The sequence below is a fragment of the Oncorhynchus keta genome, chromosome 1 (genome assembly GCF_023373465.1).
Source record: "Oncorhynchus keta strain PuntledgeMale-10-30-2019 chromosome 1, Oket_V2, whole genome shotgun sequence".
NCBI classification, from domain to species: Eukaryota; Metazoa; Chordata; class Actinopteri; order Salmoniformes; family Salmonidae; genus Oncorhynchus; species Oncorhynchus keta.
In genome coordinates this window covers 67642712-67667613 of record NC_068421.1, presented here as the reverse complement: position 1 = coordinate 67667613, position 24902 = coordinate 67642712, and the positions used below count along the sequence as shown (strand labels likewise).

The 24902-nt window shown below is 42.8% G+C and overlaps 1 protein-coding gene across 3 annotated transcripts in view; it reads left to right on the top strand.

Moving 5' to 3' along the window:
- The first annotated feature begins 22483 nt into the window (after window positions 1-22483).
- Window positions 22484-24902, top strand: part of LOC118377675 (F-box-like/WD repeat-containing protein TBL1XR1) — a 43000-nt gene continuing 40581 nt past the window's right edge. For 2 of the 3 annotated variants that reach the window (XM_052458427.1, XM_052458417.1), the window contains exons 1-2: window positions 22484-22592; window positions 22722-22797. The gene's annotated coding sequence lies outside the window, so the exon portion shown is untranslated. Of the gene's footprint in view, window positions 22798-24902 lie in introns of all 3 variants that reach the window. The other variant, XM_052458434.1, reaches the window with a different exon arrangement.

Genomic DNA, 24902 nt, shown 5'->3' with positions numbered 1-24902 from the left:
CAAAGATTTTACTCCTTGCTTGGACTAACTCATTCTTAGCTCATTTGTCTAACTGTGTAGTATCTTGTGTTATTGTTTGTTGTCTTCCCAGTACAATCCTGTCCTGCACTGGTCAAGCCTCTGAACACCTCAACTCGTGCCTCATACCTTCATTCACTCTATGCTGTGATCCCTTTCCAACACTGTGTTAGTAGCCCTCTCATTCCCATTCCATGTAATATTGTACTATATATGTCTTTATTAAATGCTTTAGGTTCAAATAGTCTTTGATGATTTTTGAAACACACTTTGTGGTCTCTGTGTGTTCCGCGCCTATACCGTGGGTCTCCCATCCTCCTCATTTTTTCAAGTCACCAGCCTCCACTGCTAGACACATGCTTTTGAAAATAGGATTGCTACTATCAGTATCATGATGAAAATACTCTCAATGTAAGACTATGCCTGCACCTTAATAAAGTGGAGTGAGTGTAGGAAGGATAGTAAATGTGGATCAAAAAGCATGGGGTCTGTTTCAAAGTTTCACTTTCTTATATGACAGTGGTTCCACAAGTTCCACAATCATTTGTATTTTATTCTTTTATATTCTTACTACAAAATATATGAGTGTTGACTATGATCAGGGTAGGTGTGTTTCTGTTTAATTAGCAAAATAATGAACTATTGATTTCATACATTTTGATTTAACATAGTTCAAGTCAAAATATGCCATTCTGCTGTTTAAAAAAAATCATTTTATTAGCCTTATGTTTCTTAAGACCTGCCTAAACAAACTAATAATGGATTTATTTTTGATGGTGTATATTTAATAGATTTATTCAAATAGACACCCACCCACATCTGCACATCACTACTACCACTGGTCCCCAGTATGCCGGCATGCACACAGCAAGTATAAAAGGCAAGAATGTGGTAAAAATGGGCCTGTTTGTAAGGGGATCATATAAACATTGCCCCTTATTTTTTTACAGGCAAAATACCCCAAATCTTATGTGGACACAGTAATATAGTGAGCAACTGTAATGAGTTTCCTCCTCTTCCGAAGAGGAGAGGCGAAACGGATCAGAGGACCAATACGCGGCGTGGTAATTTTCCATGGTACTTTTTAATGCTATAAGGTACACATGAACAAACTAACAAAACAAGAAATGTGAAAACTCAAAAAACAGTCCTATCTGGTGCACACACAGAGACAGGAAACAATCACCCACAAACACACAGTGAAACCCAGGCCACCTAAGTATGATTCTCAATCAGAGACAACTAATGACACCTGCCTCTGATTGAGAACCATACTAGGCCGAAACATAGAAATTCCCAAAACCTAGACAAACAAACATAGACTGCCCACCCAACTCACGCCCTGACCATACTAACTAAATACAAAAACACAGAAAATAAAGGTCAGAACGTGACAGTACCCCCCCCCAAAGGTGCGGACTCCGGCCGCAAAACCTTGACCTATAGGGGAGGGTCTGGGTGGGCGTCTGTCCGCGGTGGCGGTTCTGGCGCGGGACGCGGACCCCACTTCACCATTGTTTTAGTCCGCCTCATTTTCCGCCTCCGTGGCTTTCTCACCATGGCAACCCCTCTCAATGACCCCACTGGACAGAGGGGCAGGGGCTCTGGCGCCTCTGGGCTGAGGGCTCTGGCGCCTCTGGGCTGAGGGGCTCCGGCGCCTCTGGGCTGAGGGGCTCCGGCGCCTCTGGGCTGAGGGGCTCCGGCGCCTCTGGGCTGAGGGGCTCCGGCGCCTCTGGGCTGAGGGGCTCCGGCGCCTCTGGGCTGGGGGCTCTGCGGCGCCTCTGGGCTGAGGGGCTCAGCGGCGCCGGACAGGCGGGACGCTCCGCAGCGGCGCCGGGACAGGCGGGACGCTCCGGAGCGGCGCCGGGGACAGGCGGGACGCTCCGCAGCCGCCCGGACGGGCGGGACGCTCCGCAGCGGCGCCGGAGGGCGGGACGCCCGGCAGCGGCGCCGGACAGGCGGGAGCACCTGCAGAGAGGAGAGACAGCCTGGTGCGTGGAGCTGCTCCAGCGGCGCCGGACAGGCGGGACGCTCCAGCAGCAGCTCCGGCAGCGGCGCCGGACAGGCGGGAGGCTCCGGCGGCGCCGGACAGGCGGGAGGCTCCGGCAGCGGCGCCGGACAGGCGGGAGGCCGGACAGGCGGGAGGCTCCGGACAGGCGGGAGGCTCCGGCAACGGCGCCGGACAGGCGGGAGGCTCCGGCAACGGCGCCGGACAGGCGGGACGCTCCGGCAGCAGCGCCGGACAGGCGGGACGCTCCGGCAGCAGCGCCGGACAGGCGGGAGCACCTGCAGGGAGGAGACTGAGAGACAGCCTGGTGCGTGGGGCTGCCACAGGAACTACCAGGCTGGGGAGACTTTCAGGAGGCTTGGTGTTAGGAGGAGCCTGAAAGACCGGGCTGTGGGGAGCACTGGAGCTCTGGTGCGCAACCTTGGCACCACTTCCCCAGGCTGGACAACTACTCGAGCCCGGACCCTCCAGAGTGCAGGCACAGGTTGAACCGGGCTGTGGGTAAGCACGGGAGATCTAGTGCTTACTACACGCACCTCTCCCCTAGGCTCCACTCCCACAGTTGCCCGGTACGAGCGGAGCGCAGGCAGAGGACGCACTGCACCCTCCCAGCGCCCCGGAGACACAGCACGCAGAGCCGGCGCAGGATAACCTGGACCAAGACTGCGTACCGGCGACCAGACCCGCTGAGCAGGCACCATACGCCCCGGCTCAATGCCCACACTCGCATGGCACTCTCGGAGGGCTGCCCTATAGCGCACCGGGCTATGGACACGCACTGGCGACACCGTGCGCTCAACCGCATAACACGGTGCCTGACCAGTAATGCGCTGCTTATCATAAGCACGAGGAGTGAGCTCAGGTCTGCTACCTGGCTTAGTACCACACCTCGTGTGCCCCCCCCAAAAAAAAATTTGGGGCTGCCTCTCGTACCTGTCGCACTGCCGTGCTGGCTCCTCATATTGCCGCCGATCAGCTTTCGCTGCCTCCAGCTCTGCTTTGGGGCTGCGATTTTCCCCAGCCCGTGCCCAGGGTCCCTCTCCGTTCAGTATCTGCTCCCATGTCCAGGAGTCCTGTGATGGTGGCCTCTGTTGTTGATGCTGCTGCTGCTGTCGTCGCTGTCCTTTACCACGCCGCTTGGTCCGATTTTGGTGGGTGATTCTGTAATGAGTTTCCTCCTCTTCCGAAGAGGAGAGGCGAAACGGATCAGAGGACCAATACGCGGCGTGGTAATTTTCCATGGTACTTTTTAATGCTATAAGGTACACATGAACAAACTAACAAAACAAGAAATGTGAAAACTCAAAAACAGTCCTATCTGGTGCACACACAGAGACAGGAAACAATCACCCACAAACACACAGTGAAACCCAGGCCACCTAAGTATGATTCTCAATCAGAGACAACTAATGACACCTGCCTCTGATTGAGAACCATACTAGGCCGAAACATAGAAATTCCCAAAACCTAGACAAACAAACATAGACTGCCCACCCAACTCACGCCCTGACCATACTAACTAAATACAAAAACACAGAAAATAAAGGTCAGAACGTGACAGCAACATGTTTGGAACATCAAATCTCAATGAAATCGCAGTATCGAATCACAATACATATCATATCGGCACCTAAGTATCGTGATAATATTATGTCATGAAGACCCTGGCAATTCCCAGCCTGATTAAGCAGTGTATTTACTTTGGCAGTGCAGTCATTTCACCAGAGGCTCTGTGGAGACCGGGGTCTGCTGAAGGAAAACTCCAATCAAACACACAGCCTTTGATGATATGGAGATAGCTAGAGCTGCATTTTAATTAGCTCTGTCGTATGAAATTAAACACCACAAATAGTTTTTATTAAAGGCAGATCTGTAGTCATTATCACCAAATCATAAAACACACAAATGATCACCAAAACATAAAACGCAAAAAACGCTAATGTATTGGCATGATTGGTACGATTATACAAAATAGTTTCAGTTGAGTAAGTTGTTGTTTGTATGGAACATGGGTGTTTGGGGCACCGTGATGTATAATGCCGCGTTCGATAAACTAGCTAACGTTGCTAATAATAAAGTTAGCTAGCTTGCTTAACATTGACAATATGGTCAAACTAGCTACATTATCGATATTGCTAAGGAATTATTGGAAACGGAAATCTTTTGGTTGAAAATGTTTTCCACTTGTAATTCCGACTTGGAGGGTCGTTCAAGTGAAACTTCCCTGTCAGAACGAGGAATTTCCGATAGCATGGGAACACGGCGGGAGCCATTACCAAAGGAAAAATACATTTAGAAATGTCAGTGTCCTGGGGAGTGAAAACAGTGCTTTTTCTGGGAATTAGATTCTTCCTGTGTAACCTCCCATTATGTAAAGCATCTTATGGAACAACAACACACCCTCGTGTTCAAAGGAATTGAGCCACTCTGTGAGTTGCATATACGATATAGCATCAGAGCTGTCTAATACCTTCTACCCCTATAATACTATGTTCACCCGCAGTGAGTTGAAGGGAAAAAGGACGTCCTGCTCATCTGAGATCTAAATGGCTAGTCAAATGGATTTGTTCATTAGGCTTCAGAGAGCCCCCCGATGAAGGCACAGAAAATAAAGAGGGAAGATCAAAAGGTTCATGGCAGCTTGAGAAGCTCAAAGCCCCTCACTGAATTTATCTCCGAGATCAGATGGCATGGCGTGAAAGCACATTGCAACGTGTGAATCTGGGCTATAAATGGCAGTACCAAGGATAATTACCAGGGGGTGAATCTCTTGTTTGAAGCTTTGGAGAGTAAATAAAAGTCATGGGCGTACTTTATATCATTTGAACACGTTCCTGGGTTTATGTCAATGTTGATTTTATTTTAGACCTGGCCAGAACTATTTTGTACATTAGAACGTCCAAATGTTTATATGAAGTGTACAGTGTGTCTGCATTGTTGTGCTGTAGAAGTGGGCAAAGATAAATTACACTTTCTTCAGTACAAAGCCCTGTCTACAGTTCAAACAAAACCACTACACTAACTATAGTGCCTAGTAAAATTATACACACCCTTTGCAGTCTTCAAAAATGTGCTGCCTTAAAATTAAATCAGATTAAATCAGTTACTTCACATTTCCAAAGTGAATGAAAAATGATAGAACATTTCCAAATGAATGAGAAAAAAAATGAAGATGTCTTGATTGCGTATGACTTCACACAGTTGTCTATATAAGGTCCCACAGTTGACAGTGCATGTCACAGCAAAAACCAAGCCATGAGGTCGAAGGAATTGTCCGTAGAGCTCAGAGACATGATTGTGTCGAGGCACAGATCTGGGGAAGGGTAACAAAACATTTCTGCAGCATTGAAGGTCCCCTAGAACACAATGGCCTTTATCATTCTTAAATTAAGGAAGTTTGGAACCACCAAGACTCTTCTTGAGTTGGCCGCCCGGCCAAACAGAGCAATCGGGGGAGTGTCTTGGTCAGGGAGGTGGCCAAGAACCCGATGGCTTCGAGAAGGACAACCATCTCTGCAGCACTCAAACAATCAGGACTTTATGGTAGAGTGGCCAGAAGGAAGACACTCCTCAGCAAAAGGCACATGACAACCCACTTGGAATTTGCCAAAAGGCACCTAAAGACTCACAGACCATGAGAACCAAGATTCTCTGGTCTGAGGAAAGCAAGATTGAGCTCTTTGGCCTGAATTCCAAGTGTCACGTCTGGAGAAAACCAGACACCATCCCTACAGTGAAGCATGGTGGTGGCAGCATCATGCTGTGGGGATGTGTTTCAGTGACAGAGACTGGGAGATTAGTCAGGATTGAAGCAAAGATGAACAGAGCAAAGTACAGAGAGATCCTTGATGAAAACCTGATCCAGAATGCTCAGGACCTCAGACTAGGGCGAAAGTTCACCTTCCAACCGGGTAAAACCCTAAGCACACAGCCAAGACAACGCAGGAGTGGCTTTGGGATAAGTCTATGAATGATCTTGAGTGGCCCGGCCAGAGCCCGGACTTAAACCCGATCGAACATCTCTGGAGAGACCTGAAAATAGCTGTGCAGGAACGCTCTCCGTCCAACCTGACAGAGCTTGAGAGGATCTGCAGAGAAGAATGGGAGAAGCTATAAAAATGTTGTTTTTTTTTAAATTGTTTTTGCTTTGTCATTATGAGGTATTGTGTGTAGATTGATGAAGGAAAAAAACTATTTCATACGTTTTAGAATAAAGCTGTAACCTAACAAAATGTGGAAAAAGTCAAGAGGTCTGAATACTTTCCAGAGGCACTCTATATCCATTGTTCTTGTAGAAAATTGTTAAAGATCATTAAATTTGGTTGGGAGTCATTGATAGACAGAAATATTAAAACCTTGTCTCTGATTTTGAAGCAGATTTCAGTCAGGACTTAGACTGGACTATTCTGGAACCCTCAACACTTCAGGAAAGCCATCTGGGCACGTATCCACAAATCATTTCAGCAAAGGTCCTGTAAATTCTGTTAAAACCTACTTTGAGTTCAGAGGAGGTTTTAAAATGATGTTAAGACACTGCGCAGACAAACTCTGAGCAGAACAAAGTGTCTGAGACGCTTTGTGGAAACGGGCCCTGGTGTGTATTTGGCATTAAAAAGAAGAGTGAGGCATATTTCCTGCCACAAAGTTTTTTTTATCTCTGGCAGAAGCACACAGCTATTCAGTTATTCCCATTGCTCCCCATTACTTTAGCAGTTTGTGATGTCAAACATGTCAAACAGTGTTAAGGGGGAGCTGGCCTCAGGAATTTCAAAGGTCTAAGGCCCATTCCATAAGCAATAAACCATCATCATCACCATGAGCTCTTGTTCTCCTAGAAGTAGGAAGACAGAAAAAACAAAAACAGTTTAGTATGATGCATGGATTCTCTATTTTCTGATGTGACAATAGAAACTCATCCAGAAATGACCCAACAGGATCCTGTAGAAGGCAGCAAGGCATGTGGCTGTTGTGTGAGGGGCAGAATCAGATATATGGAAATCATTATAAGCCTTTTTGCAGCCAATGTGCATTTGTATGCATTCCTACAGAGCCACCGTATAACAGGGTGCAAACTGGTTTGAGCAGGTGTCACAGGAGGGAGGGTCAGCTAAGGTGGTTGTGCTGTGTGGGTTTGCCTGTAGCAGCTACTGTATTAGAGCTTGTATCAGGGTGCTCATTAGAAGAGAGTCTTACAAATGTGTGTTGACCACACATGATATAAAACCCATAACAATATAATGTAGGACTAGCTATTTACAGAAATTTTATCGGCACAACAATGCAGAGCTATTGTGCCATTCACCTATAGCTAGCAGGAAGACTGTACAACTGATTTGGCTAAAATAACCAATCAGTCTACAAAAAATGTAACCGAAAGTGAGTTGATGTAATAATGTGTAAAACAATATATTTTCACAGATAGTGCAAGAATACACAACACAATCCTTTACATCTTCTGATTGTGGTAAATATTGCTTCTCTTTGGTACTAAAAAGCTGACGTTCATCAGGATGACATTTCAAGCAGATAAAGAGGAACAGATGTGCATTCATTCTCTCTCTCTCTCTCACTCTCACTCTCTATCCATCTCCTTTACTTTCTCTCTCCATCTCTCTCCCTCTCACCCATACTGCAGTAATTGAAAACAGTGTTGTAACCCACTTTCTGCAGCTCTCACTCTTCTGTACTGTGACTGTGAGAGAGGTTTGAAACTGGATGAGGGAGGGAGGCAATAGGGATCCATTGTGTGAGGTGCATATACTCAATGCATTGGTATTATCAAATCTTTGTCAAAACAGACTTGTTGTGATTGTCCTTATTTTCACACAGAATCCCATCCAAGTCATCTTGTGAAGAGTCATGTACTGTATATCTATATTCAAGACCGAATAGGAAGACAGAAACAGTGGAAGTTAAATTGCACTCAAGTTAATGATACGGGTAAAAGTATGCTTTATACAAATGGAGGCCCTGTAAGTTATGGTTCAAACTGTTATGAATAATAATAGGTAAGGGTGTTAGTAACAGGGTGTCTTGTGTATAACTAGCCTTAGAATCAACTTAAACCCAAACAAACTTCAATCTTATAAAAATGGTGAGGTAGTTTTCTGTAAAATGTGTATGGATTATCAGCTCCACTTTAAACAAGCTACAATTTCTGAAGGCTTGAACTCTTAGGTTAGCTCTAGTGCTTTCTGGGAAAACATGTTTTTCTTGTTAAATCTTGCATCAGGCCACAGGAAGCTTGGCACATCTCAATCAGTTACACCCATTCCACATACTGAACAAAAATATTGCGCTGTGAACATTCCAGGACTTCCTCCCAGAAGATATCTCCTTTTATGCTGTGCAATGACCAACATGAACCTTTGTATTGTATGAATGCTACACGACGCAGGCACATAGCAAATCCTCAATCATTTGTTTTAGACATTTCTGCAGACAAAATTAAAGATTGATTGGATTATGTAATATTGAAGCTTGAATACAATTTAAAATGCCCAGCTTCAGTAAAATATTAGGTGTAACCATGACAGATGTAACCATGACAGATGGTTACAATGCCATCAGGAAAAACTGAAAGCTTAGAGCTCGATTCAGAGCTGCGCTACAGAGTGATAGAAATGTAAAGGCATTCTTCTGTATTCACGGTAAAAGTCAAGTCAGTGTACTCAGTTAAGAATAACACAATGTCAGGTGTTTCTCTTGCACATTTCACTGTGTGGTTTCATATCAAAACGACCTGTCCACTTTAAGAGGAATAGTGCAGCTTGTTCCCTCTGTGCCCTCCTTGGTGTTGGGAAAGAGTGGACAGTATAATAATGTGTGCAGCTTCATGCGGCACTGGGGTTTAATTATGTAGAAATGCATAGATGCAAAGGATAAAGCAATACACAAGAAAAACCCCTGCTGAATTCTCTCTGTACACCTATATCTTTCTCTCTCGCTTGCTTATGGTTTTCTGCAATGATACACATTTAGTTTACTTACATGTCCTTTATGGTACTGTGATGAGAACCTGATAATAAATAAATCATACAAGTAAATGATTTTAAATGTAGGTCCAAAATAAAAATGTTTCGGTTACATCGTTACCATGGGCTGCGATATTAAAGCATCACAGAGCGATGCCAGAAATATGGATTTAATTACAATCCATTAACCCAGCCTGACGTCCACACTAATTGCACCCAGACACAGAATTCAAACTTGCTGCAGGCAATCACGCCTCCCTAGAGTCAGAGAAAGACAGAAGATATTTTGTACTGTCTGAGCTGAGGAAACAAACAAAACAATCGTTGAAGCTTAATACCACTACAGCCGTTTGCTGCTATACTGCTGGTCTCTCCCTCCATAGCTCTTGAAACCGTTATGTCTCTCCCTAGCTCTTCAAATCCACTGTTGAGTGCTGCAGCTGGGGAGAGCTGGTTTGAGGCACTTGTCAGCTTAGTTGTATGACAAATGGAGAAGCAGACATTCCTATGAGTATTTCCTTTGGTCCTCTCATGAAACACGACACAGAAGTACATTTTCATCTTATTGTGTCTTACCTGTTATGCAGACATACCAACACCAGATCCATTATGAATTCCATGGTTGAGGACAATGTAGTAACTGGCCCATTCATAGTAGTCATATTTTACATTTGTTTAAAATATGCACACATACTGTACAATGGAGTGGGATTCCCATGCCCAATAATACCATACATTTTATGGTGACCCCAGTCAGCCTTCTAAATATTTTATTTCATGTTTGCTGCCTGAATTGTTTGTCTGGGTCTACTCCTCTGTTGCCTTGTGCCTGTTGCAGCCTGGAAGAGGCTGCTGACATGTGAGAGACTGTCGCTTCTTGTTTGATGCTCCAGCCTTACAACTCTGCAGGGGATGTTTCTATTGTAACACTTTCATCTCCACCGCACCATGAAGATAAGCAACGCCCAGTTTCCTTTCAGACCAGTATATATCAACACTAGGCAATCCTCTGAGGTAGCTCACTGTGGCAGGCACTTTGCTTAGATCAGGAGGAAGGACTGGGGGTTTCTATGCTGACATGTTGGTGGTATATTTATCCACCTTGAATACAGAGCGAAAAGCCTAAATGTCCCGTTCCTGTCAACAGAGGATCCAAGATGATTGCCATGGGTGATGTGGAACACGTGCAGTGGAAGAGACATGTAAATACCTCAGCCCGCATTATGGTGTTTGCTTCCACAACACAGACCATCCTACCAGTTTTATCTCTTATATGAAGCAGAAAGTCCATGATTCTTTGTTTCAACAGATTCAGTAATGTTAGCTAACAAAAACATCTGTAAGAATGAGTGAGTTGTATATTGCCTTCCTTCCTTCCTGGAAGATGTTTATGAAATGATGCTCTATGCCAAATGTTCCAAGTGATTTAGAGCTAGATTTCTTCCTTAGCCTGTAGCTAGCAGGTTTATCTACGGGAATCGTTTTCAGCCATCCCTCATGCTCTGAGGCAGTGTTATTGACCAGAACACCAGTCCTAAGACCACAGAAAATGCTCTCTGACTTTTTGACTTGGGCACCAAGTGTTAATTATGCTCAAAATGCATGTTTAAGATTCACAAATCATTTGTGAGAAATAAAGGTTTCTCTTCCGACCCCTCTCTCTAGCCCTCCTCTCGTTGCCGTGTGTCTTCATCACAGGCACATAACAGTCAGCTCTTTATGCTAGGAATAAAAACATCCACATCACAATATTTAATTGGGAAGCCACAAGGGAGCTTAAATGCTTTTCAGCTCATACTAAACTAGGTCAATGCAAAAATACCATCTGGGTAGACTTAGTTTGATAGACTGAGCCAACGCTGATCGCACTCAAGTACTAAGGTCTAGAACGATTGTCATGTAACTGAGTTATTAAAAGTCTCCGTATGTGCTGGAACATGTGTTGACACTAAAGTGTGTTTGTCAGCATCCTTTTAGTTAGTGTTTTTCTCAGTCGCCAGTGTTTTGCTCTACAGTGTGAATCTAATGTATTCTCTCTCTGCTTCATTTTTCTAAACGTCTCTCAAACACACAGCAGCCTCTATTTATCAAAGGGTGTTTCTCCCACCACCGCACTAAAGAATGCAAACAGCAACTTGTCTGGATCGGCCCAACCATGAAATTACCTTAATTTTGCTCACTCAGCAAGCTCAACACCATATGAATGGCTGTAAAATAAAGAACTCTGGGCTGAATTCACAGGAAGGCGGCAAAGGTCATCTGTAGTTATCAGAATTGTGTATTTGTGTTACCTACGTGTTTCTATGAGTTTGCAACAGTTATTTTTCTCCCATAGGATTTCTTACCCTGCCACTGTGTGTTAGATAAGTGTCTATTGTTTGAGTGTTTACTTGTGTATGTTGTGGTATTTGTGTGCTCGCTTGTAAGTTCTTTAAGTGTTGCTTCAGTCCAGAGGCTACTTCTCCTCATTACTGGCCTGTCTGGCAGCCAGCTAACCACGATCTTCCTCTCAATTCTCATTCTCTATCCTCAGCCAACCACACACTCTTTCAGTCCCCACTATCCAATCCTAATCCAGATGGTAGTGACTAGATGGGATACAGCTTTTGTCAAATTTGACTTTTCATAGCAGGTTTAGGAGAATTTACACAGCAGGTTTGGCTAATTGATGTAGCAGGTTAGGAGAATTTGGTTAAGGATAGGAAAATGGTTAGGGTTGGAAGGCCACTGACCCCCTGACCTTCATGGGAATGATGTCATGCATGGAAAAACAAAAGTGAAAGCAGTCTTCTCTGACCTGTACTATCCTAGTTAATACTCTTACACTCACATACATACATGCATACAAACATACATGCATACATACATACATGCATACATACATACATGCATACAAACATACATGCATACAAACATACATGCATACAAACATACATGCATACAAACATACATGCATACAAACATACATGCATACAAACATACATACATATACACTCCTTCTTACTGCACTTAATGTCCTTCATGCTTGTTTTGTTGTTTATCTTTCCCTGTCTTATCACAAGACATCCCATTAAATGTCTTATCACAAGACATCCCATTAAATGACACACGGACACTTCCTGTTTGTACATTATAGTAATGGCAGTTTTAGAAGCAGCCTGAGCTGGTCACAATGCATTATCTGGGGTAACATTTTTATATACGGTTCTGTATAATAGTGGCACCAATTAGGCTACTGTCACAAAACTCAATTTTTGTCCTCACATCAACAAACGGTACACGGAATGCCTATTATTTGATTAATGGTCTAAATGGCATGATTTACTGAACCTAGTCGAAGACTACATCCTCCATCTTTGTCAATGAGACCTGGAATTGTTACAGAAGCTAAAGCATAAATGGTGAAGAGATCTACATTGATCCTGAGGGAAGTCACATTTTTATGCGCACTCTGTTATAAGATGGCGCTGGAGAAGAAGGCAGACGTTTTACGCGCCCCCAGCCGATTGTGTTTTTTTGTTCGTTTATGTCACGCCCTGACTTTAGTTCCTTTTTTATGTCTCTATTTTAGTTTGGTCGGGGCGTGAGTTGTGGTGGGCATTCTATGTTGTTGTTCTATGTTTTCTTTTCTATGTGTTTGGCCTGGTATGGTTCCCAATCAGAGGCAGCTGTCTATCGTTGTCTCTGATTGAGAACCATACTTAGGTAGCCTTTTCCCACCTGGTGTTTGTGGGTAGTTGTTACTTGTTTTGTGTTTTCACTTTTCAGGACTGTTTCGATTTTAATTTCTTACATTCACTTTGTTATTTTGTATTTTCGTGTTCTGGTATAATAAATAATCATGGACACTTACCACGCTGTGTTTTGGTCCGATCCTTCCTACTCCTCATCTGATGAAGACGAAGATCGTTACAGTTTATTTGTGTTGTTTGTAACTTATCTGGTACTAAATGTTGCAAGTACCCTCTCTTATGACGAAAAATAACTTCTAGACATTAGGACTGCAATTACTCACCATGGACTAGCAGAATCCTTTTTTTCCTGGCATGACTAACATTTACATTTACATTTAAGTCATTTAGCAGACGCTCTTATCCAGAGCGACTTACTAACGAGCCCGACGCAAAGGATATACTGCTTCCTCGGGAACAGGCCCCATTCAACGTGAACTGCGTGAAGAGGAGGTGTAGAAAGAGGGGCCGAAGGATGGGCTGCCTTCTGAGAATTCATAGGCTATCGAATAAACCCCCACTTCCCTCCATTCTGCTAGCAAATGTGCAATCTTTGGAGAATAAAATTGCAGAGTTACACGGAAGATTGAACTACCAACGGGACATTAAAAACTGTAATGCTTCACGGAGTCGTGGCTGAACGACGACAATATCAACATACGGCTGGCTGGTTATACGATGTAACGGCAGGATAGAACAGCGGCGTCTGGTAAGATAAGAGGCGACGGTCTATGTATTTTTGTAAACAATAGCTTGTGCACGATATCAAAGGAAGTCTTGAGCTATTGCTTGCCTGAGGTAGAGTATCTCATGATAAGCTATAGACCACACTTCCCACTTCTTTGTAGCTGTTTACATACCACCACAGTCAGAGGCTGGCACTAAGACAGCATTGAATGAGCTGTATTCCCCCATAAGCAAACAAGAAAACGTTCACACAGAGGCGGCCATCCTAGTAGCCGGGGACTTTAATGCAGGGAAACTTAAATCCATTTTACCAAATTTCTATCAGCATGTTAAATATGCAACCAGAGGAAAAACTCTGGACCACCTATACTCCACCCACAGAGATGCATACAGAGCTCTCCCTCACCCTCCAATTGGCAAATCTGACCGTTTTGCTAGCACAGACTGGAGATTGTTCCGGGATTCCTCTAATGGCATTGAGGAGTGCACCACATCAGTCATTGGCTTCATCAATAAGTGCATCGATGACGTCGCCCCCACAGTGACCGTACATACATACCCCAACCAGAAGCCATGGATTACAAGCAGCATCCGCACTGAACTAAAGGCTAGAGCTGCCGCTTTCAAGGAGCGGGACTCTAACCCTGAAGCTTAGAAGAAATCCCGCTATGCCCTTTGACGAACCATCAAACAGGCAAAGTGTCAATACAGGACTAAGATTGAGTCATACATACTACACTGGCTCTGACGCTTGTCGGATGTGGCAGGGCTTGCAAACCTACAGACTACAAAGGGAAGCACAGCCGAGAGCTTCCCAGTGACACAAGCCTACCAGATGAGCTGAACTACTTCTATGCTTGGTTCGAGGCAAATAACACTGAAACATGCATGAGAGCACCAGCTGTTCCAGAAGACTGTGTGATCACGCTCTCCGCAGCCGATGTGAGTAAGACCTTTAAACAGGTCAACATTCACAAGGCTACAGGGCCAGACGGATTACCAGGACGTGTACTGCGAGCATCCGCTGATCAAGTGGCAAGTGTCTTCACTGACATTTTCAACCTCTCCCTGTCCGAGTCTGTAATACCAACATGTTTTAATCAGACCACCATAGTCCCTGTGCCCAAGAACACTAAGGTAACCTACCTAAATGACTACCGACCCTGTAGCACTCACATCTGTAGCCAGGTAGTGCTTTGAAAGGCGGGTCATGGCTCACATCAACACCCTCATCCCAGAAACCCTAGACCCACTCCAATTTGCATACCGCCCCAAGAGATCCACAGATGATGCAATCTCTTGCACTCCACACTGCCCTTTCCAACCTGGAGAAAAGGGGCACCTATGTGAGAATGCTATTCATTGACTACAGCTCAGCGTTCAACACCATAGTGCCCTCAAAGCTTATCAATAAGCTAAATACTCTGGGACTAAACACCTCCCTTTGCAACTGGATCCTGGACTTCCTGATGGGCCACCCCCAGGTGGTAAGGGTAGGTACACAACACATCCACCACACTGATCCTCAACACAGGGGCCCTTCAGGGGTGTGCATGCTCAGTCCCCTCCTGTACTCCCTGTTCATTCATGACTGCACAGCCAGGCATGACTCCAACACCATCATTAAATTTGCTGATGACACAACAGTGGTAGACCTGATCACCGACAACGAGGAGACAGCCTATAGGGAGGAGGTCAAAGACCTGACCGTGTGGTGCCAGGACAACAACCTCTCTCTCAATGTGATCAAGGCAAGGGAGATGATTGTGGACTACAGGAAAGTTCACATCACATGGTTTCCACATCACCAACAAACTAACATGGTCCAAGCACACCAAGACAGTCGTGAAGAGGGCACAACAAAACCTATTCTCCCTCAGGAGACTGAAAAGATTTGGCATGGGTCCTCAGATCCTCAAAAGGTTCTACAGCTGAGAGCATCCTGACTGATTGCATCACTGCCTGGTATGGCAACTGCTCGGCCTCCGACAGAGGGTAGTGCGAACGGCCCAGTACATCACTGGGGCCAAGCTTCCTGCCATTCAGGACCTCTATACCAGGCGGTGTCAGAGGAAGGCCCTAAAAATGGTCAGACTCCAGACACCCCAGTCATAGACTGTTTTCTCTGCTACCGCATGGCAAGCAGTACCGTGGCGCCAAGTCTAGGTCCAAGATGCTTCTAAAAAGCTTCTACCCCCCAAGCCAGACTATTTGAATTGTCCCCACCACCCCCCACCCCCTTTTTACACCACTGCTACTCTCTGTTGTCATCTATGCATAGTCACTTTAATAACTCTAACTACATGTACATAACACCTCAACTAACCAGTGCCCCCACACACTGATCCTGTACCGGTACCCCCCTGTATATTGTCCCACTATTGTTATTTTACTGCTGCTCTTTAATTACTTGTTACTTGTATCTCTTATTCTCATCCATATTTTTTTGAAACTGCATTGTTGGTTAGGGGCTCATAAGTAAGCATTTCACTGTAAGGTCTATATACCAGTTGTATGCAGCACATGTGACTAATAACATTGTGACTAATAAGATTTGACTGTCTTCACTGGTGTATTGTTTGACCGGCATCAGCTTTCAATAAGCATAGTCTTACTGTATGAATCCAGATGTATTCAGTAGGAGCATTTTCCACCATACAATTCCTCTCATTAGATGGGACAATGCCCTTATGTTTGGCTGAGAAAATTGGAATCGATTGTAGAGAACAAAAAAAGAACCAGCTGAAATGAATCTGCTCAGTTTTGCAGATTAGACGATAATGCTCGATGTAGGGAGTTTGGACAATGCTGTGAAAAAAACATGGGACTAAAAAAAACTCTAAAATAATACTCTACACACAGTTTCAGATTATATCCAGAGAAGGTTACATGATAATGCTCAGGTGGAGGCAGTTAATTGTTGGTGTCCAAATTGCCAAGAGCACTGTTATTTTCTAAGCAGCCTACCTAATTACATTTACCCTGAACAAAAGCCTGGAATGGATCTCCCCCTTTGCAGTCATGGCCATTACCAACCTCTCACCTTTATCACATATATCTTTATGCATAATACTTGCCAAAGAGTATTTAAAAAGAGAGATCACAGAGATGTGGAAGACCACAGTATCTCCAATTGAATGGTGCCAATATGAGAAAATAATAATCCCTCTACTGCCTCCAATAGACAGGGATTAAGCATACCCCTATAGAGGTGTTCTGGAGAGTCTTTGCTGGGGCCCCTTGATTTAGCTTTTCCAGCTCCACCTCAGCTGGAGGGCAGTTGGACCAAAAAAACAGTGGGGAGGGATGAAATGCAGATCCCCACTTTGGCTAGTTGATTGGAATTCTGTTGACCATGTTTCTTCCTTGCACTGCACTGGGTGTTTAATGTGGACCACATTCTAGGAGAGTGGACGACTCTCAGCCCAGTTTGGCGACAGTGGATTAAAATACTTAAAATGTATAGGTGGTTTCTGTGTGGCATTGTCACATTATTGCAATGAACTGTTCTGCCCAGTGGACAGGAGCGATTCACTATGTCCAAAATGTTCTAAACATATTCGTAACTCTTTGTGTAACTTTTTCTAGAAATCAGTTTAATGTGTCAAAACACTCTAGCCCCATAAAGAGTATCCATCCTAGAAACACCCTCTGTGTGATACTGGTAACCCCACTGGCACCCTGTGTATATAGCCAAGTTATCGTTACTCATTGTGGATTTATTTATTCCACATGTTATTCTTTTTCTGTTATTCCATTTTTTTTCTCTCTGTATTGTTGGGAAGGGCCTGTAAGAAAGGATTTCAATGTTAGTCTACACTGGTTGTTTACGAAGCATGTGGCAAATAACATTTGATTTGGTTTGATAATTCCACAGTCACAGAAGGCTGGGTATTACCCTACCCCCAACAGTGCCTTTCTTATCTAGTTCCTACATTTCCCATGTAACGTCTTCTTATTAGGTTTATAATCTCCAAACAAAATGCTCCTATCTTAAAGATATTGTGGGTAGAATGAAAGTAGCAGTGTAATGTACAAACCAATGATGTCAGCTTGTTATTGACTCTCCAAGTTGAATGACTGAGCAAAGGATAGGGGGTGGGGTGGAATCTATCTATTGCAGTCAGTGACCAGCCAGGCAAAAGTGGGTTTACAAGCGAATATGGGGGATGGGTGGGATCCTGCAGTCTCGTTTCCGCAGACAAAATCTCTCCCAGTAGCTGCGGAGCTTTTAGATAGTTTACAATAATCTCTCCCCTGTATTCTGATGAGAACTCAATTAGAATAGCTTGGAGCAGAGGCTGCCATTATGGACAAAGTGGAATGTCACGACAGAGATAATTGAGGGTAATGTTGAAATGGATAACATATTACAACCTCTCATAGCAAACAGAGGGTAGAATTCAAAAACTGTTTGGCTAAACGAAGGAGGGTGCAAATGTATTAAAAAGGGAAAAATACTCAATTACACATTACGTAACATGTTTCACAGGAAATGCTTCTCCGTTGCTGCCAAAACCACAGTCCTGACTCAGACTGCAAAGAGCAAAGGAGGAGTTGGACGATCACACACGCTTTTCTCTCCCACCCCTCAGCACACAGGAAAACATATTCTGTGTACATTTTTGTAGTGCCTTATAAATTCCTTATCAGATTCGGGGTTGTATTCATATTGTAATGAAACAGCAGGGAGCAGGTCTCGAACCCTCGACCTTCGAGCCCGAGGTCCGGCGCGCTATCGACTGTGCCGCAAAAGCATGCTCACACGGCAGAGTCGATTTCCGCGCTTATAAACCCAGGGTCGTTACACTGTGATCAAAATGAAATGTACATACAATCAATCACACCATCTAAATTTATATTGAGTTATTTCTAACTCTATTTTACAATGATGGTGAGTTCACGTGAAACTGTATTAATAACTTATTATTTGTCAAACTCACAAATTACTGAAACAACATGGAAGCATACTTACAAAACCTGCAAACAAAAAACCTGGTTTATCTATAAAAGCACAACCCATTTGTTTACATATTATGTAAAAGAAATCACTATAAATAAAGATATTAATGCAGATATCACAGGATGGCTTACATCGAAATTGCATAAACAATTACCAACTTCTATTATTTTGGTTTCAAATAAGAGCATTCTCTTATATGCTATGTAGTTTCCTCTGTCTTCTCTCTGGAGGACAGTTAACTGTCTGAGTTAGATTTACCATTTGTAAATGTTAATGTACAGAGGTTTGGATCGATTCAGAAATAGAACAGCCCAGCCTCCACGCATATCGACTGAAAGAAAAGTATGCAACCTCAAGCAGCACTTGGTTGTGCTCCTGAATAATGTATTCACTTATCTACAGTAGGAGTTTCAATCTTAATGATTTACGTTGCACTCAAATGATACCATATCACAGTATCTACATTACTGAGTCGTTATAAAGCTGTATTACACAAAATCCTTCTTTGCTAGAAACCGGAAATTCTCAAATAACTTTTCCTTGCCCTGTAAATATAATTTCCTTGCGCTATGTACAGGCATATACCATCACACAGATATACTGTATACTGTACCATCACACAGAATTTATAGGCAGAGAGAAGAAATGTCTCCCTGTCAGTGGGGAAGGATGGTTGGGATGTAATCAATGGCTTGCATTGTCAGGGTTTATCGGCAAAGGGCATCTACTGGCTCTGCTGTTTAGATGGCCAGGGTCACGTAAAGTTGTGGAGACCTCCTAGGGGCTACAGATCTATTGAGCGGGGCACTGAAACCTCATTAGTTGAAAGAGAAAAGGGAACTCTGTTGGGCGAAATGCAGCATGTACAATCAAAGCAGAAAGATTTGTGACCCGTTGCCATGAAAACAGGGCAACCAGTGGATCACAAACATTGTAAATGCCACCAATATTTATCTGTTTACTCATCTTCCCCTACTATTCATACTACAACTATTTGCACATTGTTAAACACACTGTACATAGCTGATAATATAACATTTAATACATATATCTTTTTGAAACCTTTGAGTGCAATGTTTACTGTACATTTTTTTAACGTTTATTTGTTGATGTTGATTTTTGTTTCTTCTCACTTTTATTTCTTCTTTATTTCACTTGATTTGGCAATGTAAACATGTTTCCCATGCCAATAAAGCCTGATTGAATTGAAAAGGGGGAATCGTTTTCTCTCTCCATCTCACTGTCACACACACACACACCTTCATGCAATACAACAATACAAATCATACAGTATTTTACACATGACCATGGATTCCTGAAGACTATTGCTAGAGCCTTCTCCTGAGATCCCAGCGAGGGGTGAGATGTCTGAAAATAACTGCCTTACTTCTTCTCCTCTTTTCCCTACCACTGTTCACTTGACTCTCCCTGGTGTGTGCAGTTATGGGCATTACACTGGCAGTCCTCTGCCCAGAGGAGCTTCAGACTCTACTCTGCCTCTCATCACTCCCCCGCTTTGTTTCCAGAGACTCCCTCCTCAGTGCTTTTGAGTTGTCTCAAACAGCTCATTCTTATCTTGTCTCTACTCTCTATCCTCACCTCACTGGCCTATTCACCCAAGACTAAAATGTAGATTTGTGATTCCAACCTACAAAGCTAAATAGAAATCTGAATATCCTCCTTATCTAAATCTTGTAGGGTTTGGGAGTGTGTTGGTGACATGAAACCTTAAGCATAATAGGGCTATCATTTAAAGATGTTGCATGTTACATTTCAGCAAAATATATTAGGCTTACTCTCTTACTTTACAGTATCATGATAAAAACAAAAACATCTGTTGCAGGGGTGTGAACTATTGTAATATTATTCATGTTTTCAACCAATGAGAGCCAATCGTGAAACAGGAAGACGCTGCAGTTTGTACACGTGTAACAGAGTATCCTTTCCCTATCCCGACCTGGGGTGCGTTCAGTTCGATTCAATGTTTGCTAAGTTGTGTGACGGTTTGTACAGAATTACATTTTTCCCTAAAACATTTTTCAATGTTCTTGAACATACTTCAGAGATGGAGGCTCCACTTTTGAGGTGGAGGCTTCTGAGGGGAGGATGGATCATAATAATACCCGGAATGGAGTGAATGAATGGTATCAAACACATGAAAACCCCCCAAAATATTTTGACACCATTCCATTGACTCCATTATTATGAGCCATCCTCCCCTCAACAGCCTCCATTTTTGATATATTTAAAGGGTAGCGGTGCATTTTGAACCCAAAACCTAGTTAGCTGTGTGTGCACTAGTAGCGCCAATAATATTATACAATCATTTCTAATCGTATAATGCCACAATCCAACAAAGATCCTCCTTACATCAATGTAGGCCTTTAGAAATAACCAGTGGTTAGGCCTAGAGTAGACTGTTTGGTAGTTAGATTGTTATTTATACATGATTATAACCAGAGTAATTAGATCAGGACAGGCATCATTATTCTTAACATTGGATATTTTTTTGCTGTTGTGTATTTGTATCATCATAGCTAGTTTTTTGTTCTGTGGAACTGAGACTGGAACATCTGTTCATTAGCACCATCTTGTTTTAAAGGTCCAATGCAGCTGTTTTTATCTCAATGTCAAATCATTTCTGGGTAAGAATGAAGTACCTTAGTGTGGTTTGTTTTCAATTAAAATGATCAAAAACTAAAATGATCAAAAACAAACAAAAATAGCTTCTTAGCCATTTCTCAAGCAAACATGTAGCGAAGACTGTCTGGGAGTGTTCTGAGTGGGGAGGGGAAAACTGCAAATTTGCTGTTATTGGCAGAGAAGTTAGGAACTCTCTTTCTTATTGGTGTATTAACTAATTTGCCGCCTTGTGAGGCAGGCCAAAACTATCCCACCAAAACAGGCTAAAATTTCAGGCGGTCTTTTCAAACAGCTCTTATACTTAAAGGGTGTCATAATTTTCACAATTTCACAGAATTATTCCAATATATAAACTCAGCAAAAAAAAAACATCCCTTTTTCAGGACCCTGTCTTTCAAAGACAATTAATAAAAATCCAAATAACTTCACAGATCTTCATTGTAAAGGGGTTAAACACTTTTTCCCATGCTTGTTAAATGAACCATAAATAATTAATGAACATGCACCTGTGGAACGGTCATTAAGACACTAACAGTTTACAGATGGTAGGCAGTTAAGGTCACAGTTATGAAAACTTAGGACACTAAAGAGGCCTTTCTACTGACTGAAAAACACCAAAAGAAAGATGCCCAGGGTCCCTGCTCATCTCCGTGAATGTGCCTTAGGCATGCTGCAAGGAGGCATGAGGACTGCAGATGTTTATGTCTCAGTTGTTGAATCTTAATCTTAATAATCTACAAATATTCACAAATGTTACATTTGCTGAAAATAAACACAGTTGACAGTGAGAGGACGTTTATTTTTTTGCTGAGTTTATGTATATATATATATATATATATATATATATATCAAAAAATATGATTCTCCTATGTTATATATTTTATCATCTTTTTTGACTGCACTGGGCCTGTAACAGGTCAAACCAATTTTTACATCTACCATAATTCACATCTATTTAGCTTCCAAGAATAGATGGTTAACTTGATAGCTCACGAGCAAGCTAACTTAACAATTTAGCATTGTGCTACATCATCCTGGCACTGCCACCCCGTTTTACTGCAGTTTAGACCCTTCTTTGGGAAGTCGGTCAACTTTAATTTCCAATTTGTTTTTTGTTGTTGTAGATTTAGTAGCTAGCTGTTTATGCAAGACACAGCAGCTGTTATTTAAAAATGCACCAGATGTTTTTTTGTTATGTTTTTACATAATTCACTTATTTCAGGCCAGTGTGTGATAAATTATGTTGTAGATATTAGCATTCTTTTATAGAGATTTCTGCTTCTGCGACAAAAATGTGTTTAGTGCTCTAATGTGTATTTTCTATAAAGACTATTTCAACAACATTAGGTATATAGGTGCATAAAGCACTGCTTTATACTGCGACACTTATTTTAATGTTTTTGTGTCCTCCAGTTTCTACCTAACTGCAGAGAATTGGCTGCCTCATTTTTGCCTGGAGAGTCACCTCCTCAGTGTTTCAGTGTCTGAAGCCGTTGGCTGGTTGTGAACCGTTTGGCTCTTTCTCCACTAGCAAGCAACCTCACAATGTACCCCAATTGCTCTTCAATGTAATTTTTTTAAAGGATTTATCAAATGCTACACTTATGTAATCAAAACACATGGCTCATTTGGGATTTTAACTACCAAGCTGCCATCTCGGAGTAGACTTATAACGCTTTATTGTGACTATATTTTAGAAATAGCGGTGGAGGAGGAGATTCCATATAAGGAGCACAGCAGAGAAGGCACCCCTTGTGTAATCTGGGCATTTAAGTAAGTGTTTTCTTGGCTTTTCTCGTGATTGTAGGTCATATACAATATACTACGAGACGCATTCATTGTACACTATTGTTTGTAGGTGGTTATGATCAATTGTTTCAGTGTCACGGACATTTATTTTGGTGATTTCACAAAGGTGGGGGATGGGCAGCTTCAGCGTGTGTCCGCGCGCGCATGTGTATGAATGTGTGTATGTAAATATGCGCGCGTGTGGTGACTAGAAGCTTGCTTCCTACGCCTGTCTACAACTTCACAGGCTGTGTAAAGGTTGTTTGTTAGCCACTTTAAATGTATGATGATGATGATGATGATGATGATGATTATCATCATCACTGCTAAGCATTTTAGCTAAACCATTAGAAACGTTTTATCAGAGGGGTTGAAAACAGATTTGTAGCCACAAATCTAGCTGTAATGTAAGCTTTGTTGTGACACATGGACACAAATAAGCATGTTACACCATTAACTGGCTAGCTATACCAATTGGATTTGGATACGTGGAAACATTTATTTAGGCGTATGTTAACTTAAATAATAATAATAATAAACAAAATCAGAGCTTATTGACAATTCAGCAATGTAACACACGAGTGTGGGGGAAGGGAACTCCGAGTCAGAGAGTGCTACTCTAGTGGCGCATTTACCCGGTGTGTTATCCAAAAGGCTCAGACTTGTCTGTTTCCATCTGCACCTTGTCGCACTAGGCCATGGCTCTGGCGGACCTGCTCTCACTTGTGGCCAAATCCAGACCACTGGTACTTTTCAGCTTTCATTTCATAACAATGGCTCACTGAACTTGAACACCTTTTCACAAAGCAAATATTTTGATAATGCAGAGGTTGTTGAGCCTGCTTTTTAGAAGTCCTCAGTGCCAGCCCTAGCTATGGCAACACCATTTCACTAGTATAACATAAGGGTGTATACACTACCAGTGTAACTGGTGTTATAGTCGAAAAGCAGCATAGCTCAACTTAATGACACAGCAGTAGCCTAGTTGATGTCCAGGGATGCTGCCACATGTTGACTCCAATGCTTCCCACAGTTGTATCAAGAATGGTTCACCACCCAAAGGACATCCAGCCAACTTGACACAACTGTGGTAAGCATTGGAGTCGACATGGGCCAGCATACCTGTGGAATCTGTTGCGCGTGGAAAACCCAGCAGCATTGCGTTCTTGACACAAACCGGTCCGCCTGTCACATACTACCATACCCTGTTGAAAGGCTCTTAAATATGTTGTCTTGCCCATTCACCCTCATACACAATCCGTCTGTCTCAAGGCTTAAAAATCCAACATTAACCTGACTCCTCCCCTTCATCTACACTGACAGAAGTGGATTTAATAAGTGACATCAAAAAGAGATCATAGCTTTAACCAGGATACACCTGGTCTGCTCTTTCCATGACAGACTGATGTTCCTAATATTTTGCTCACTCAGTGTATATTCCAGTTGTTTTGCTTGACCTAAGAATTTATATTGAATTGAAATGTTGCAGGTAAACCTAGCTCCTGTTTAAGATGGTATTGACCCAGTATTGTCTGACCACTATGCTTTATTATATTATGGGGATATTCAATCAGTGAAATTATCTATTAAACAATAGAACAAAGGCCTAACACAGCACGAGTCTAGTTAATGATCTGCTTTATACACAAGATGCCTATATTCATACTTCATATAGACATGATTTAAGTTGATCATATTTACATAGCTTAAAGTCTCACCCTCTTATGTAGCTAGTGGTGGACTAGCTCAGTTATGTAACAGGTGCTTGACAGTAGACTGAAGGAACACATGGGGGAGGGGTGGGATGAGTGGATTTCAGTTCTTCAGCAGCAGTTCTTTGTTTCATAGATTGCCAGGACCATGACAGATGATTTTGTATTTATGTCTTGTTCTGTCAATAGTTCTCATACCAAACCATATTTCATTTAAATGGCACACATAGGCTGAGAATTTAACCATCAGAAATACAGTCAGAAATATGATCTTAGTTCAGGCTAGTTCTTATTGTGTGTTCACATGCTTTATAATTGGAAACTTGGGACTACTGATGAAATTCCCGGATAAGCCAAACTCCATGTGCGCTTCCAATT